We start from the raw sequence: 17,445 nt of genomic DNA, 5'->3' as shown, positions 1-17,445 counted from the left end.
GCATTCCAGTGCATTCCCAATATTTTCGTCTCCTTGTCTGCATCTAGTACTTTTTCTGATAGGGCTAAATTTCTGAGTTTGTCGCTGTTTGACATCCATGACCGTAAGTTTAAGCCTCCCTGTTTTAGCAATTCTCTGGATTCATTGAAGTATTTAACTGGGTCAACATTTTTAATAAATTCTACATAGGCGGTAATGGTAACGTTTTCCTCCGTTGCTCAGTCCATATCGTTTACTTGAACATGTATGATGGCTCATATCGAAGCTGATACATTTATACATGTCTGGTTAAATTTTCGGGGTGGCAAGTGAGATGAATTTTTTTTTTGCAAATTGCTGGACCCCGGAAGATGGTGAAAAATGTCACTCTCCACATGAAATAATCCCAAAATTTTGATCATAAAACTCAATAAAAAAATTGTCCTTTCTAATAATTTATTTCAGGTCAAATCTACATATTTCTTTTCTCATCACATCAGCTCTATAAAACAGTTCTTATTGTTCATTTATGTCCATTTTTAAAATCACAGCAGCCACAATTGTATGGCGGACTAATATTGTTTTTTAATTACGTCATCTGAGTTCCTCATCGCAAGGTCTATTAGGGATCCTGACCCATATTAGATCAGCAAATGTCAGATTCCACTTGTATTGCAGTATGAATTCCTTCGGTACACCTTTTCGAACAATTCTGTGAAGTTTTTTTCCGCATCTGAAATAAAATAAGTTAATTTTTAGTATTTTTAAGTAAGCATGCTTATTACTGTTCCTTATATCTTTTAGTAGAAAAAAGCACAAAATCCATATGTTATCAATTCACAATTTAGACATTGATTAAGACTCTTCATAGCTTAAAGTGCCATTCAACAAACCTTCATTACCTAACTGACTTTATAAAAATCATCATGTTTAGATTATGAATCATGAAAATATTGTGTTTTTTACTGTAAATAAGGTAGATTTAAGGATTTTTTCACTCAGAAAATAATGTTTTTGATATTTCTTTCTTTCATAGAAGGAATTGAACATTTTTATTTTTTTATAACTGTTAATATCATTCACAGACAATTCTTAAACCGGTTTTAGTTTTAAAATCCATCAAGTAGTAACCATTTTAGAGTTCTTTTTGTGTGAGTGTTCAAATAGGGAAAAATGGTGCTTTTCTTTGGTGAAGATAACATTGTGACGTCATCGCTTTTGTGACGTCATGACTTTATGATGTCATAATTTAGAATTGTACAAACATAACAGAGTGTGTATTTATTCAATAATGAAAGGGAAAAGGAAAAGAAACCAATACAAGGTTGGTAACCAAGCCCATCTATTGCGTTTTGTATCCCTAACAACAGATCAAGGTTGTGGTGTTAATAATGGTGTTGCTCCATCTACAGCTCCACCTACACCTCCATCTACACAGGTTTTAAAAAATTTATCTATGCAAGTTTCACCTGCACCACATAAACTTGAATTTTCTAATTCCACTACAGATTTGACACCTAAAAACACCACAGAATCTGTCTGGTTACCCCGCCTTACAGAAAAGGAATTCAAGCTGTGCTCAAAAGAGAGTTACGATAAAAAATCTTATGTAGCCCCCCAAACTGAAAAATGTGCGACTACAGTCAAACTATTAAGACCGCATAAATTGTCAGATGATTATTTAGATGAATATCTAGAGGAGACAAGTACTGAAAATAGAACAGTAGATAGAGATCTTAATATTTTAATGATCAATAGTCTTATAATATGTCATTTAAATAAAAGTCCAAAGTGTGTTGTTCCACATTTTGAACTGGTACAAGAGACTCAATGGGGTCTTGGTTGGATTTGGAAAATGAAGTGTACCAAGTGTAAATTTATTTCAGAAAAATATAAACTATTTAGAGAAATTGACACAGGACGTGCTGGTCGCAAGAGTGCTACAATTAACTATGGGTTTCAGACTGGCGTGATAAACTGTAATATTGGTAATGATAGCGCACGACTACTTTTAACTAGTTCATGTATTCCTCCTATGTCAAAAGGAACAATGCAGAGAACAACAAATACTGTTTGTGACAAGGTTGTAAAACGTTGCTGAAAATGAAACAGAACAAGTGGTTGAGAGTTTCAGAAAGAGAAATGAAACCTTAGGGTTAAATAAAAATAGTCCTATAAAATTACAAATGGATGGTACCTATCAGAGTGTGCATATAAAAAGTAGGCATAAAATGGGACAAAATGCATCAAGTTATTGGTATTGCCTGTGAAAATGAAACTGACAATCATGATATCATTGGTGTTCACCTTGTAAACAAACTTTGCTGGGTTGGTGCATGGTTACGCGGTAAAGGTTATGACATTGAATGTCCTAATCATGAGTACTGCACATCAAATACAAATAGGCATGATCCTTTGAGTGAGAAGGATCTTGGGTATGAAATAGGTAAAAAAAAATTGCTAAACTTGATTTACTTGTGGACTATTGTACTACTGATGGGGATGCAAAAAGTGTACAAGGTTTACAAGTAGAAATGCAAGAATTATTTGACCCTTTATGGTCCTTAAATAGACTGGCAGATACTATACACCGGGGTCAAAGTCAGTTCCGTGAGGTATTGCGAGCAAAATTTAGTGTCGGTATGTTCCCTGGAGCTACAAAGGCCCAGAGGAATGATATTAAAATAGCTTTTGCCAATGATTAAAAATTACGTTCGCATGGTATAATGAAATGTTTATTTGCAAACTATAATGGTGACCGACAACAAATTTCAAAATGTTTGCCACGCATTGTTAAGTCTGTCGTGAATTGTTATAGTGGTAATTGTAGCGATACGTGTAGATGGAGCATAACACTATGTAATGGTGGTATAAAAACTAGTTGGTGGTACAAATCTATTAACCTCAGCAGTCATGGTTTACAAAATGGGTCTTTGAAACCAAATAAGACTGACAAATTATTAATAGAATCATTGTTAGAAATGAAACTGTCTCAGACCGCATTAAATCAGATGCAATTTTTCAGCAATACAAATAAGTGTGAGTCCGTCAATAGGACAATTTCTACATACCTACCTAAGAATAAGAATTTTTCTCGCAATGCCTTAGGCCGTGCATCTGCAGCAGTCTTGAAAGGCAATAATAAACGGGATGTTGCATTGGCTAAGACCCTAAAAGCTGTAGGTTGTGGTCTGGGTGAAAAGTCTCGTGCTGTAGTGGCTCTGAAAAAAATACGTAAACGTGAAATATATGATTGTGCATATCAAAAAAGTTTACGTGTCAAATTAAACAGGTTAAAAGCTCGCAAAAAACAGGCTATCGATTTCTTGTTAAACAAGAGAGTGCGAAACAGGTTGATTAGTGGATATAAAAAACATCAGTTAGAACCAAAGCTATGTCAGAATTCAAGTCCGAAAGAATTCGTTCCACAGCCAGGTTGTAGTTCTTGGCCAGATTAACATTTATATTAAAAGGTTACACAATATGGTTTTCTTTCAGCCTTTCAGGAAGCATATTTAGTTATTTATTTATTTATTTACAGAGAATACTAAACATCTTATAATATATTAAAACAAACACTTTTTCAGGAATATATGAGCATGATATGAGTTAGTTGTGTTTTTTTTAAATTAAAAAGTTTGTTTATTTTAAGTTTGTTATGAAAATGGGATAATGGTCCAAGACACTGAAATAAACTTTGTATCAGACAAAAAGACCACTTCATATCTCCAAATGCATGCATGCATGCATGCATCCAACCACAGTACATACAATGACATGAAATAAAATTATAAACAAAATAAAACCATGTAAAATTAATCTTACAACGTCATTCACAGTTTGCCTTTGTAACTCGATGTCATATTTGGATTTTTTTTCTTTCTGTTATTCTTTATTTTGTTTTTTGTTGTCTTATTTAATTAATGACTGTCATACTTTGTTCATTGATTTGTCCCTATGTTTCACTTTCATTTAGTTCTCTCAGACCTCTTGTTTACTTCCTTTGATCAGCTGTTGATTGAATGACACAGTTTTCTGACACAGTAATGAAACCATCAAGAGTTACTCCCCTTGCACTGTAAAAATGAGTAAACACTGTCGAAAAAAACCACATAAATGTTTGACTGAGCTTATAATCTTGCATAAACATGTTTGCCATGTTTGTTTCTGTGTCTTAGGGGTATGAGGGTGGGCTTTTTTCCCATTTTCGTTTTTTACTTGTGTTAAAAACTTGTATTTTCAGAAATGATTAATGTGGAGGTAAAATGTGCAAGGCATGTTTACTACAAAATAATAACAAACCACAATTTCAGATTCAACATGCAGTTAGTATAGTTTGTGCCATGCTCAATATGTGTGGTGCATTGGTGTGAAGCTACACATATTTTTCGTTGATTGTTAATCTCCCGAGGTTCTAAAACAATATGGTCTGTATTCACACACAATGCATTATGACAAAGGTGTGAAGCATCTAAATTTTTGGCTAAATCAGTAGATTTCAATTGCAAAATTTTTACTAAACGTGCAACATTCATTTTAGTACGTTTGGCATTTGGGTATGTAACATTGATCATCCCTAGAATATAATTATTTCTCCTCTGAGTGGCCCCAGTCCAAATAATGCATGTCCCATTTTCTGCCTCTTTACTGTTTATAAGTATAAAATTGGTATATTTTTGATAAAAATCTAAATTATTGGAAGCCATTTTGTATTCTTTTTAATCAAATAGCACTAAAAGAGTGTAACTGACCTCGATTTCAGCAGCTCCCATCCGAAATTGTGATCAATGAACCATGAAACACTCCAACACCTTTGAAATAATAGTTCACAATTTGGGTCAACATTTTTAATTAATTCTACATAGGCGGTAATGGTAACGTTTTCCTCCGTTGCTCAGTCCATATCGTTTACTTGAACATGTATGATGGCTCATATCGAAGCTGATACATTTATACATGTCTGGTTAAATTTTCGGGGTGGCAAGTGAGATGACTTTTATCGCAAATTGCTGGACCCCGGAAGATGGTGAAAAATGTCACTCTCCACATGAAATAATCCCAAAATTTTGATCATAAAACTCAATAAAAAAATTGTCCTTTCTAATAATTTATTTCAGGTCAAATCTACATATTTCTTTTCTCATCACATCAGCTCTATAAAACAGTTCTTATTGTTCATTTATGTCCATTTTTAAAATCACAGCATCCACAATTGTATGGCGGACTAATATTGTTTTTTAATTACGTCATCCGAGTTCCTCATCGCAAGGTCTATTATAGTCCGTGCACATCCTGTTACAAGTATGAAATTTGGCATAGACCTTCCTCAACTATTACTCTTTTATTTCAGATAGGGAGGCATTTGAAAAAAATGTCTCACTTCCGGTAAAATCCAAAATGGCGGACGTCATACTTAAATCAGCCCAATATCGAAGGCTAGCGTGTAAAAATGTGTTATTATCATGCTACTATCATAATATTTGGTACAGACCTTTGTTTTTTACTACTTTTGGATAAATTAAATAGATTAGATGTCTTCAGAAACCCCACTTTCGGTTAAAATCCAATATGGCTGACATTGTACTTAAATAAGCTTATTTTTTAGGGAGGGTAACTGAAATGTGTTTTAACGTATTGCTACTATCATTACATTGTATATGAACCTTTCTTTGGTGTTTCTAATGGATACAATGCATAAGACATATGTCTTAAAAACCCTTTCTTCCGGGTATATCCAAAATGGCGGACAGAGAAATATCAATTTTTTATTCAAATTTTCAACTTTCTTCAAAATGTAAAGAAAATGATTTTATTTTGTGCTGGTCATTAAACTTTTGGCTTTAAGTTATCCCCAAAACCATGTTGTAAATATTTAGATATAAAGTTGACACTTCCGGTTAAAAATATGACGTAAATTTCAAAGATGAGTCCTCAATCTATTTCTTTGATTTAGAGTTTTGGATAGATTGATTAAAACAAAATAAAATCACTATAGTACTAAAAATTATTTAAAATTATTACTATTTGGCCAAGAATACATGTTTATTCACAGTCACCATGACATGCACACATCGCAGTGCACGGGATACCCGATTTTCCACATTAAAAATGACCGCGGAATCCTTTCTTACATCCACAATGTATAAGCTTTTGACAAAATGATGAGGCCTCAAAAAGAGTTTTTCAAAAGTTATCCTCTTTGTCCCCGCCTGGAGTGGGTAGCATAAGAGCCAATCCCAAGCTCGTCTCCCTAAACACGTGCCTAAGTATATTGCATTATTTAAATGCTGGAAAAGACTAGACCAAGTTGAGGGAATAGCCTCGAAAAGCCGTCCCTGTTGCGCAAATAGTTATTTTCTTGCTTCGTTAACTATGTGATACCCATCTGCTAAGTTTGTGCGATCTTACAGTAAAACCCCGGTGATTTAGTCTGATTAATCATCATTCTTTTTGTTAAAGTCACATCTTCAAATGCAATCAATGTCTCCCACATAGTCTTTTCCCTCCTTTCAAGCAAAGAGAGAACCATATCACAACAGGTAAAGACATGGATAATAATAAGTGTTTCAGATCACCCAGATCACTCATTGCCTAGTGCATTTGAAAGGCCATTGATAGATATTAATCCAAAGTCTTTTGCCCTCCCAAACACAACGTCTACCCCTATGTCACGGAATAGCGAAACAGTATTGACAATAGTTATCAAAAGTACTAGGATTATAATTTAGTACGCCAGACGCGCGTTTCGTCTCATCATTAACGACTGTTCAAATCATAACTCGTTTAAGTGCGTGTTTCACTGCATCAGACACATGCACCATGATTTTAGTGTCTGCCTCTAAATGTGAACTTGGTGCTCAACTTGAAATACATTACGTGGTGGATAAGATAGAATATCCTGACCATTTATTGCTATAACTACCATACGCATCCAAGACTTCATCCACTCGTATTTCAGTTTCAAGGTATTTTATTTAGGTAAGGACATAATACCCAATCAGCATACTCAGTAGGCCGCAACTCACAATCGGAGAGCCGATTTCCAACATTTACAAAGACTGTGGTATTGTTTCTCACATCTTAATAAATTCTGCAAAAACACATATTTTCTTGCCTTGTTAACCTAATCTGTTTCTTTTTCTTTTTTATCTTCCAACAAAACCACGTATCGTTTTCAATGACATTAAACATCAAATCCATATGGTGATGTTGGCTGGTCAATCATCATTCTAAATGCTATAGTCACATCTTCAAACTCCATTAATGTCACCAACGCAGTTCCTTTTCCAGCGAACGTGTTATCTTTTAATGCCTAGTGCATTTGAAAGGTCATTGATTGATATATATCTTATAATTTTCCCCTTCTAAATGCAAACCAAAGTTTGTCTGCCCTATGTCACGGAATAGCGAAACAGCAATGACATCAGTATCGACTGTTTGAGTCATGACTCAGTTAAGTCTATGTTTCACTGCATCAGACACATCTATCTTGATTCTAGTGTCAGTCTCTTCGTGTAAACATGGTGCTAAACTTGAAACATCATCAAGTGGTGGATAACACTAAACATCCTGAGCATTTGTTGCTTCAACTACCTTGTACCCAAAATTGTATTGAGCAAGCTCCTGTGAATGAAAACTTAAAAGTTCTTTCTTACTGTCGTCATCTCTCAGAAAACTTTCCCATCTTTGAGGATGTTTTTAATCCTGGGTTCGTCTGTGTATTCCCTTTCCCCTAAATGTTGCCCTTGCTTCTTTTAGCAGCTTTAAAACTACCAGTATTTCGCTATTCCGTAAAAAAGGGGCAGACGAATTATTGACTGTATTTGGGGAGGCAAAAATCTTTGGATTAATATCTATCAATGGCCTTTCAAATGCACTAGGCAATGAGTGATCACACACTTGTATTTCTGACCAATACCTTATGACGGGTTGTGATACTGTTCTCTCTTTGCTTGAAAAGGAAAAAAAAGACTGCGTGGGAGACATTAATGGTATTTGAAGATGTGACTTTAACATAAAGAATGATGATTGATCAGCCTAAATCACCGGGGTTGTACTGTACAAACTTATCAAATCTAACATGATTAACGAACCAAGAAAGTCAATTTTTGCACAAAAGGGAAATCTCATTTTAAGTGAGGCTATTCCCACGACTTGTTCTAGTCTTTTCAAGCATGTAAAACGTGTAATATACTAATGCAGGTGTTTAGTGAGACGAGCTTTGGATTGACTCTTATGCTACCTAGTCTTGTCACTAATGGATTGCGAAGGGACAAAGAGGGTCCCTTTAAAAAAAAACTCTTTCTGAGACCTCATCATTTTTTCAGAAGCTTGTACATTATGGATGTAAGAAAGGATGCCGCGGTTATTTTTAATGTGTAAAATCGGGTCTCCCGTGCACTGCCTTGTGTGCATGTGGTGGTGATTGTGAATAAGCATGTATTCTTGGCCAAATAGAAGTAGTTTTAAATATTTTTTAGTACTATAGTGATTTTATTTTGTTTAAATCAATCTATCCAAAACTCTACATCGAAGAAATAGATTGAGGACTCATCTTTAAAATTTACGTCATATTTTTACCGGAAGTGTCAACTTTATATCTTAGCATTTACAACATGCTAGAATAAGTGGTTTTGGGGATAACTTAAAGCCAAAAGTTTAATGACCAGCACAAAATAAAATCATTTTCTTTACATTTTGAAGAAAGTTGAAAATTTGAATAAAAAATTGATATTTCTCTGTCCGCCATTTTGGATACTTCCGGAAGTAAGGGTTTTTAAGACATATATCTTATACATTGTCTCCATCAGAAGCACCAAAGAAAGGTTCATACACAATGTAATTATAGTAGCAATACGTTAAAACACATTTCAATTACCCTCCCTAAAAAATAAGCTTATTTAAGTACAATGTCCGCCATATTGGATTTTAACCGGAAGTGGGGTTTCTGAAGACATCTAATCTATTTAATTTATCCAAAAGTAGTAAAACACAAAAGTCTGTACCAAATATTATGATAGTAGCATGATAATAGGACATTTTTACACGCTAGTCTTCGATATTGGGCTGATTTAAGTATAACGTCCGACATTTTGGATTTTACCGGAAGTGAGACATTTTTTTCAAATGCCTCCCTATCTGAAATAAAAGAGTAATAGTTGAGGAAGGTCTATGCCAAATTTCATGCTTGTAACAGGATGTGCACAATTTTTTACAAAGCCGCCGGACTAATTAGGGATCCTGACCCAACTGCTGATTCTTCGGAGTCCACTGGCATGCTAGATAGTAAATTGTCAACATATAAGTCTTCTTGTAAAATTGTAGATAAATTGCTCGAATTCATCGATATATGTTTAAGCAATGTGGCGTTTAAAATGAACGGTGAACACGTCGCTCCAAAAAGAAGAACTTTAAATTTGTACATTATCAATTCACTTGTTGGGTCAGTTGAATCGGACAACTAAAAGAATCTTGTGGCGTCTTGGTTATCATTGTCAAGTCTTACTTGTAAAAATGCCTTTTCTATGTCTGTTGTGAAGCCATATTTTCCTAATCTAAATCTTGTAAGAATGCTTGTTAAATTACTTAAAACAGGTGGTGCTGAAGATAGGCAGTCATTAAGGCTGGATAAATCTGGATTTCCACGGCAACTGCAGTCATATACAATCCTAATAGGGGCCGTGTTTGATTCCTTCTTAACAGGATGGTGTGTTATATAATGGATTCGTCCATTTTTGCGATCTATTTCTGTAGAGGGTACCTTTTCTATGAAGTCTTTCTTCTCCTGTTCTCTAATTATCTTATCGTATAGATTTAACGTACCCGGATCTTTAGCTAACCTATATAGCTAACTACTACATTCTGGGTCCTCCTTCTTGCTATACATAATCATAAGTGGGTAACTCGGGGTTATCTGGTTTCCATGGTAGTTTTGCGACATATTTATTTTCCTTAAAAGTTATAAAAGAGTTTTGGTACCCAAGCATTAGGTTTTGAACATTTTTTGTGTTTTCCTCAAAATCCGTCTCTAATCCGCTCGACTCAATTTCCCAAAATTTCTGTAAATCGCACTTCTCGGGTTTGTGCGCCACTTAAACATTCATCATCGTAGAGTTCCATTGTTGAGAGTTGATATCTGTGTTCAGTGGTCCTGATAGCAAATATCATATTTTGGATTTAACAGCTGTTGGTCCGTCACCTCGAATAATTTTATCTTCTACTAAAGAACAGTAGTAATCAGCTCCAACGAAAAGTGAAATGGAAAACTTTTCATCCTGCGTGACCGGGTGGATAAGTGCAGACATTTGCATGGTTACTATACCAGTTAGTTTGATATGGAGTTTTTATACTAGTTCTTGAGATATAAACGAGTTTTGAGCGCCTTCATAGAGTAGAATGTTAGTCATAACACTTTCATCATGGTACCATACGGGCGCTACGGCGGTTTTTAATAGAATTTCGGTATGTGCTGTGACGGCAGAATGCATAGCGGCGCTCTTTGTTTCTGTGGTACTTAGTACATCTTCATTGACAGGTTTTGTTACGGCTTTATTTTCATTCAAAGTGGAATTTCCATTTAGTAAATTTTTACAGCAGATGCTACTGTTATGTTTCTTGCTGCAATTTCGGCAACTATATTTTGACTTTCATTCCGAAACCTTGTGATTACCGAAACAGTTAAAGCAAACTCGTTTTTCCTTTACGATTTGGGTGCGGGCGTTTATATCAGTGATCTTTGTACATTCATTTGGGTGATGCGAGTTTTGACAATACAAACACGGCATTTTATTCTTAAATTTACCATTGTCGTTACTATCTCTCGACCTCCATCTTTTATTTGTAGTTTCTGTCACGAACGATGCGGTGGGGATAATATCGGTTTCAGTAAGATTGGTGTTAGCGGCCTCTTGGATACAAGTTTCTTTCTTTATTGCTTTGCGTAAACTTGAAATATCCCAATCATCATTACCGTGGTCTCGAGTAATGTTTTGTCGGACATGGAAGTTTGTTGAGTATTAGTGGTATTAATAGGCTTCCGTACGATTCCTGATATCGACCCATTCTTTCTAGTTCACGTATATATTACTTTCTATTGTGTCACTGAACGATTTCAGTCCCCTAATTCCGGGCGTTGGTGCAGTCAAATTTAACAAGTTTTGCATGTATGCGTTTACTATTTTGTGTTGTTGGCCAAATCTCTCGTGTAGAATTTGTATTATTTGGTTATAATTTGTATTAGTCATTTGCATTCCCAATATAAACTGGCTAGCTTCTCCGTAAAGTTGCGATTTTAGATAGTTAAATCGTTGCACGTCACTCAATGAAGGATTTTCATGTACAGAATTATTATAGGAATCCCAAAAGGCTGACCATTTTAGTAGATTTTCGCCGAAAGTGGGCAAGTTCAGTTTAGGCAATTTGTTATAATGACTTGACAGCGTAGAGGTGGGCATGCTTGACTGGCTTAGGCTTGTTTGCTCTGAGTTGAAAATTATCTGGCTAGAATGTTCTTGCACACTGGGGTTATTGTATATAAAATCTGATGCATCAGGGTTAAGTGCTGATTGATTTTTAGACTGCCTTACTTCTTTGATGAACTTCCCAATTTTCGTTATTCCAATTTGAATCTCTAACTCGTATCTGTCAACTTCTTCAATTTCTTCGTCGAGGTCTATTTCTTTTTCAATAGTTTCCAAAATCTTCTCATTAAGGTCGGACAATGTCTTCTGCTTGGTTTTGATAATCTCCATCATGGATCTGAGGTTGACAACATCTTGTTGCGGTTCTTCTGTCGGGTCTCCTTTCAGTAGCTTTATAACTGCTCGTCGACGTGCTGCTCGTACTGTTTTGAGTTTCGAACTCATCTCTAGTTGTGGTTTCGTCACGGCACCAATATCTTGAGGGTTATTAACTTTGTAATACCTGTGGAAGGAAATAACGTCTTGCTAGTTGAGATGCGTTATGATCGTAAGATAAGTAGATACGTAACAATAACGTTACGTTACATTACAGTTAGTGTGCGCGAAAGTACGGGTAAAATTTATATAACATAACGTTTTAAAGTCTCTTGGCCAATATTCACGACAGTATTCATTTTTTGTAATCTAAATCTTTTAAATATATTGTTATCAAAGCTTCACACGACAAAAAGACAGTTTCCTTAGTTTGAAATCTTGTATAGTGGCCATATTTGTGCCGGCGGTTAACTCAATCGATGTCCTTATTTATTTTGGGTGGCTATTTGAGGCCATTATATGTTTGTGCATTTGATAAACCATATAATCATACAAATTACAATTATAACATTGGACGACGTGTTATTTGATTTTAAGTCATTTTACCACCTTTTAAGGTAGATCATTGGTATTTGTTTTCCGAGATAGATTTTTCTTATACATTTGTACTTTGCCAAAATGAAGATTTTACTATGCTCTTTCCAAAAATATAATAAAAAGGATGGGTCACTGTGCTATTTTTCAAGCTATGAGTCCTTGAAAATTGCCTAAATTTGCTTAAAATAATCATGAAAAAACACATTTTTGTGCATTAAAAGAAATCTATAGAATTTTGAAATACTAGTAAATTGTGAGAAGATAGGTTTTATAATAATATGATTTAAGAAAAAAAAAGAAAACATGGGGTAACCGAACTTGTATTCTGTCTACAAGTAAAAATAAACAATTTCCATATCAGTCCAGTATAACTTTTTACTAAAAGAGTTATCTTCCCTTAAATGGATTAGTTAAAAAGGTGATTCTATAACAAAAATGTTTGGTATTGTTTAAATATTTTGGATAATGCAATAAATCAGCAAGTTTTCCTCACATAAATAACATTGCACATAATTATATATGTCTACAAATTTGTAGATTTGGGCAAATAGCTAGACTGATAGTGTTCAATCCAAGATGGCGGTATACCATGAATCTACCGTTAATATTACTCAACAACATGGTTTTGACGTGGGAACCGCCATTAATACACTGACTCAACTGTCTTGTGACATAAAAAAAAAACATTTGTCAATCGGTGAAAAATGACTAGGTCGAATGGACTTCACCCTTTGAATCTTAATATGTAGAAACTGTGTTTTCTTAATAGAAGTGGGACATTTAAAGACGTATCTGATACGTTGACGTATCTAAACGTATATATGGGCTATTATTCAAGTAATTATGTACGTGCTTTAAAAGATAGTACTAGTAATCGAGAAATGTGACAAGAGATTGGGGGAAAAGGAAAGGGCAATGTATATTTTTTATCTCTTTCATTTCTGATATATAAATAATGTTGAATAATTGTTTAATTTATGTATTAGTTATTTTACATACTTGCTTCTTGTATGTCAAAATCTGGACTTACTTATATTTATTGCGCTAAAAGTGATGTTTCTACTTTATTTTAGTACTTATAATACAATTATGAAAACATTGCACGGACGACAACAGAAGCTAACATTTACACACATATAACAATCACATGATTTCCGTGTCAATCTATATACATGTACTTGTATATGTTTTGAAACTTGATATTTAAATCATTAGAACTACCCAGGTGTGAAGTTGAAATTTAAAACAAATAAAGGTAACGTTAACAATATTCATAAACTTACTTTAGATTTGCTAATAAAAGGGAATTGAATCATCCACAGCATATGAGTCGAATTGATTACTGATACCATTAAACTAAATTTATAAATTAAAATGTAGCAGGCAATCCTTTTTTCAAATATGTAGTGAAGTACACCTTCTAGGGTGCGCTCGACTTTAGTTACTTTATCTCGGACTTAAGGTTCATGTGGACCCTATGGCTAAAATGGCCGTATTTTCACCTCAAAATTTACTCTGAGTACAGACAAACCTGCGCATCTGTAACAAATTTCAGGCATAGCATGCCCTAGATAAATGAATTTTAAGTATGTTTCATGTTTTAGAAAAACAAAAACTTACCAGGATTTTGCCGTGCACTTTTTTTCATTCCTTCAGAAGGTGCCAAAATAAACTAAGTTGGGAAACAGGTTTGAGAACTTCCCCACAGGTAAAAATTAATGTGAGCATTTTTATTGATATGGACATTACATGGACAATAGATACCTGACAATAATTGGTTATTTAAACTGTGTACCTGAGTGGACCATATCAAGGTAAACTCAACTGTTTGTTAATTTTATCATCTTCTGCAGAGACGAAAAAAGTGTACTGCAAAATCCAGTTAAGTTAAGAATTTTCTAAATCATACAATTCATTTGAATTCTATTTATCTAGGGCATGCCATGCCTTAAAACTTTTCCAGATGCACAGGTTTGCCTTTACTCAGAGAAAAATTTGAGGTGAAAATACGGCCATTTTAGCCATAGGGTCCACATGAACCTTAATAGGAGTTTTGTTTTTGAATAGTTGTTAATGACCTTTTGTTAACAATAAACGCTAGCACATTAAGAAGTGTGTAAACTTTGTTTAAAATTTTATAATAAAAATTTCTTTATTCAAGTCTGTAGATTTTAATATATTTGCCACAAAGTTGCGATTTTCTGAACGAGGTTTTCTTTGTATTTATGCACCATATGGCAAATCTCTATTCATGCTATTGTACCATTGCTGTTTTGATTTTATTGCACAATTTCGTAATACACCTGGCTACAGAAGGACTCATAAATCTTAAATTCACGACGGAGAAGTGGTGATTGTTTAAATATCGAGTGATTAGATATACACGAGTATTCATAAATTAAAAACTATCATGTAATAAAAAGAGTGTAGCAATGGGTATAAATGAAAGAAAGATGTCAAAAATAGAAAGACATATATTTAAACCTGAAAATAATCTATTAAACAATAACACATAGATATTTTTCTCAGATACGTCAACGTATCAGAAACGGATACGATACGTCTTTAAATGTCCCACTTCTATTACGACGTGTAAGATTTTATAGACAAATTGAATTCTCATAATTGACAATTATAACACTGCTGTCATTAGGGAATTGTGATTAAGTACCTACAGAACACATTATTTCTACTTGATCCTGCGCAATGACGATCACTTAGACGCTTGATGAACTTTCATAGTGCAGGGATACAGGCGATCCCCTCTATCTGACAAATGACGTCATAAAGGCGCGCATAATTGATTATTTTTGTCCGGTGACGGACAAACTCGGAAGTGGTCTATTGAAAAGTTATATAACTAAACGATATACAATGTTATATTGTAGGTAGAATAAAAGAAAGAATAAAAGAAATGAGAGTAGGCAATTCAGCTTTTCAAACAGGTAGTAAATAGTTATCAAAAGTACCAGGATTATAATTTTATACGCCAGACGCGCGTTTCGTCTACATAAGACTCATCAGTGACGCGCGCTCAGATCAAAATAGTTAAAAAGCCAAACAAATACAAAGTTGAAGAGCATTGAGGACCCAAAATTCCAAAAAGTTGTGCCAAATACGGCTAAGGTAATCTACTCCTGGGGTAAGAAAATCCTTAGTTTTTCGAAAAATTCAAAGTTTTGTAAACAGAAAATTTATAAAATGACCATATAATTGATATTCATGTCAACACCGAAGTGCTGACTACTGGGCTGGTGATACCCTCGGGGACGAAACGTCCACCAGCAGTGGCATCGACCCAGTGGTGTAAATAGTTATCAAAAGTACCAGGATTATAATTTTATACGCCAGACGCGCGTTTCGTCTACACAAGACTCATCAGTGACGCTCAGATCAAAATAGTTAAAAAGCCAAATAAATACAAAGTTGAAGAGCATTGAGGACCCAAAATTCCAAAAAGTTGTGCCAAATACGGCTAAGGTCATCTACTCCTGGGGTAAGAAAATCCTTAGTTTTTCGAAAAATTCAAAGTTTTGTAAACAGAAAATTTATAAAATGACCATATAATTGATATTCATGTCAACACCGAAGTGCTGACTACTGGGCTGGTGATACCCTCGGGGATGAAACGTCCACCAGCAGTGGCATCGACCCAGTGGTGTAAATAGTTATCAAAAGTACCAGGAAGATATGACAAAATCTGGTTTTTTTTCTGCATGTGTAGTTAAATTTTTTACCAAATTTGAAAAGTTGATGTAACTTCAATGAAGACGCTAACTACCATATATTTCTTTATCCAATGTCCTCCATTTTAAAACAAATAGGAATGACTCGAAATATAAGTTTGACACACAATTACATTTTTATTTTAAAATAGACAATATAAAAATGTATTCAACCACAGGACATAATGAAAAAATATAGAAAAACTTGGAAAATACCCAATGATTGAGACGGACATAAATAAAAAGAGCAGGCTAGCAAGTTATCTCAAGAACTCAAAAATGACGTTCGTAAAAACTACCTATCCTATACGGAACGTGAAGCTCTTGATAAAGAGTTCCATAATGTAAAAAACAGTTTAAGAGCTACCGACTTCCAAAAACGACTTGATAAAACAAGGATTGAGTCGCAATCTCTTCAAATTAATCAAACCAGTTGTAGAAGTAAAAATAAAAGCTTTTCATATCAACACAAGAGTGCACACGCTGAAATGTCTCGCCTTCTATACTAATCATTGATATTATGTAGATAGTCCTAAGTATAAAGCTTTATTACAACTGTCTCATAAACTTAACATTAACCAAGATAACTAAACAAAGACCAATGAACCATGAAAATGAGGTCAAGGTCAGATGAACTATGCCAGGCAGACATGTACAGCTAACAATGCTTCTATACAACATATATAGTTGACCTATTACTTATAGTTTAAGAAAAATAGACCAAAACACAAAAACTTAACACTGTGCAATGAACCGTGAAAATGAGGTCAGGGTCAAAAGAAACCTGCGCTACTGACATAAAGATCATAAAATATTTCCATACACCAAATATAGTTGACCTATGGCATATAGTATTAGATAAAAAGACCAAAACTCAAAAACTTAACTTTGACCACTGAACCATGAAAATGAGGTCAAGGTCACATGACATCTGCCCGCTAGACATGTACACCTTACAATCATTCCATACAACAAATATAGTAGACCTATTGCATATAGTATGAAAAAAAAGACCAAAACACAAAAATTTAACTATAACCACTGAACCATGAAAATGAGGTCAAGGTCCCATGACATCTGCCCGCTAGACATGTACACCTTGCAATCATTCCATATAACAAATATAGTAGACCTATTGCATATAGTACGAAAAAAAAAGACCAAAACACAAAAATTTAACTATAACCACTGAACCATGAAAATGAGGTCAAGGTCAGATGACACCTGCCAGTTGGACATGTACACCTTACAGTCCTTCCATACACCGAATATACTAGCCCTATTGCTTATAGTATCTGAGATATGGACTTGACCACCAAAACTTAACCTTGTTCACTGATCCATGAAATGAGGTCGAGGTCAAGTGAAAACTGTCTGACAGACATGAGGACCTTGCAAGGTACGCACAT

The 17,445-nt window shown here is 34.5% G+C and overlaps 1 long non-coding RNA gene across 1 annotated transcript; it reads right to left on the bottom strand.

Annotated features, from left to right (window-relative positions):
- Positions 1-418: 418 nt before the first annotated feature.
- LOC143079915 (uncharacterized) lies at positions 419-5,249 on the bottom strand. The gene is made up of 3 exons (XR_012979535.1): positions 4,731-5,249; positions 3,055-3,200; positions 419-712 (listed from the first exon to the last, which is right to left on the bottom strand). It is a non-coding gene; the product is annotated as an uncharacterized LOC143079915 (long non-coding RNA).
- Between the last annotated feature and the right edge of the window lie 12,196 nt (positions 5,250-17,445).

Source organism: Mytilus galloprovincialis, chromosome 6, assembly GCF_965363235.1.
Source record: "Mytilus galloprovincialis chromosome 6, xbMytGall1.hap1.1, whole genome shotgun sequence".
Classification (NCBI taxonomy): domain Eukaryota; kingdom Metazoa; phylum Mollusca; class Bivalvia; order Mytilida; family Mytilidae; genus Mytilus; species Mytilus galloprovincialis.
The sequence above is the reverse complement of the archived record's forward strand: the minus strand, read 5'-3'. Positions and strand labels throughout refer to the sequence as shown.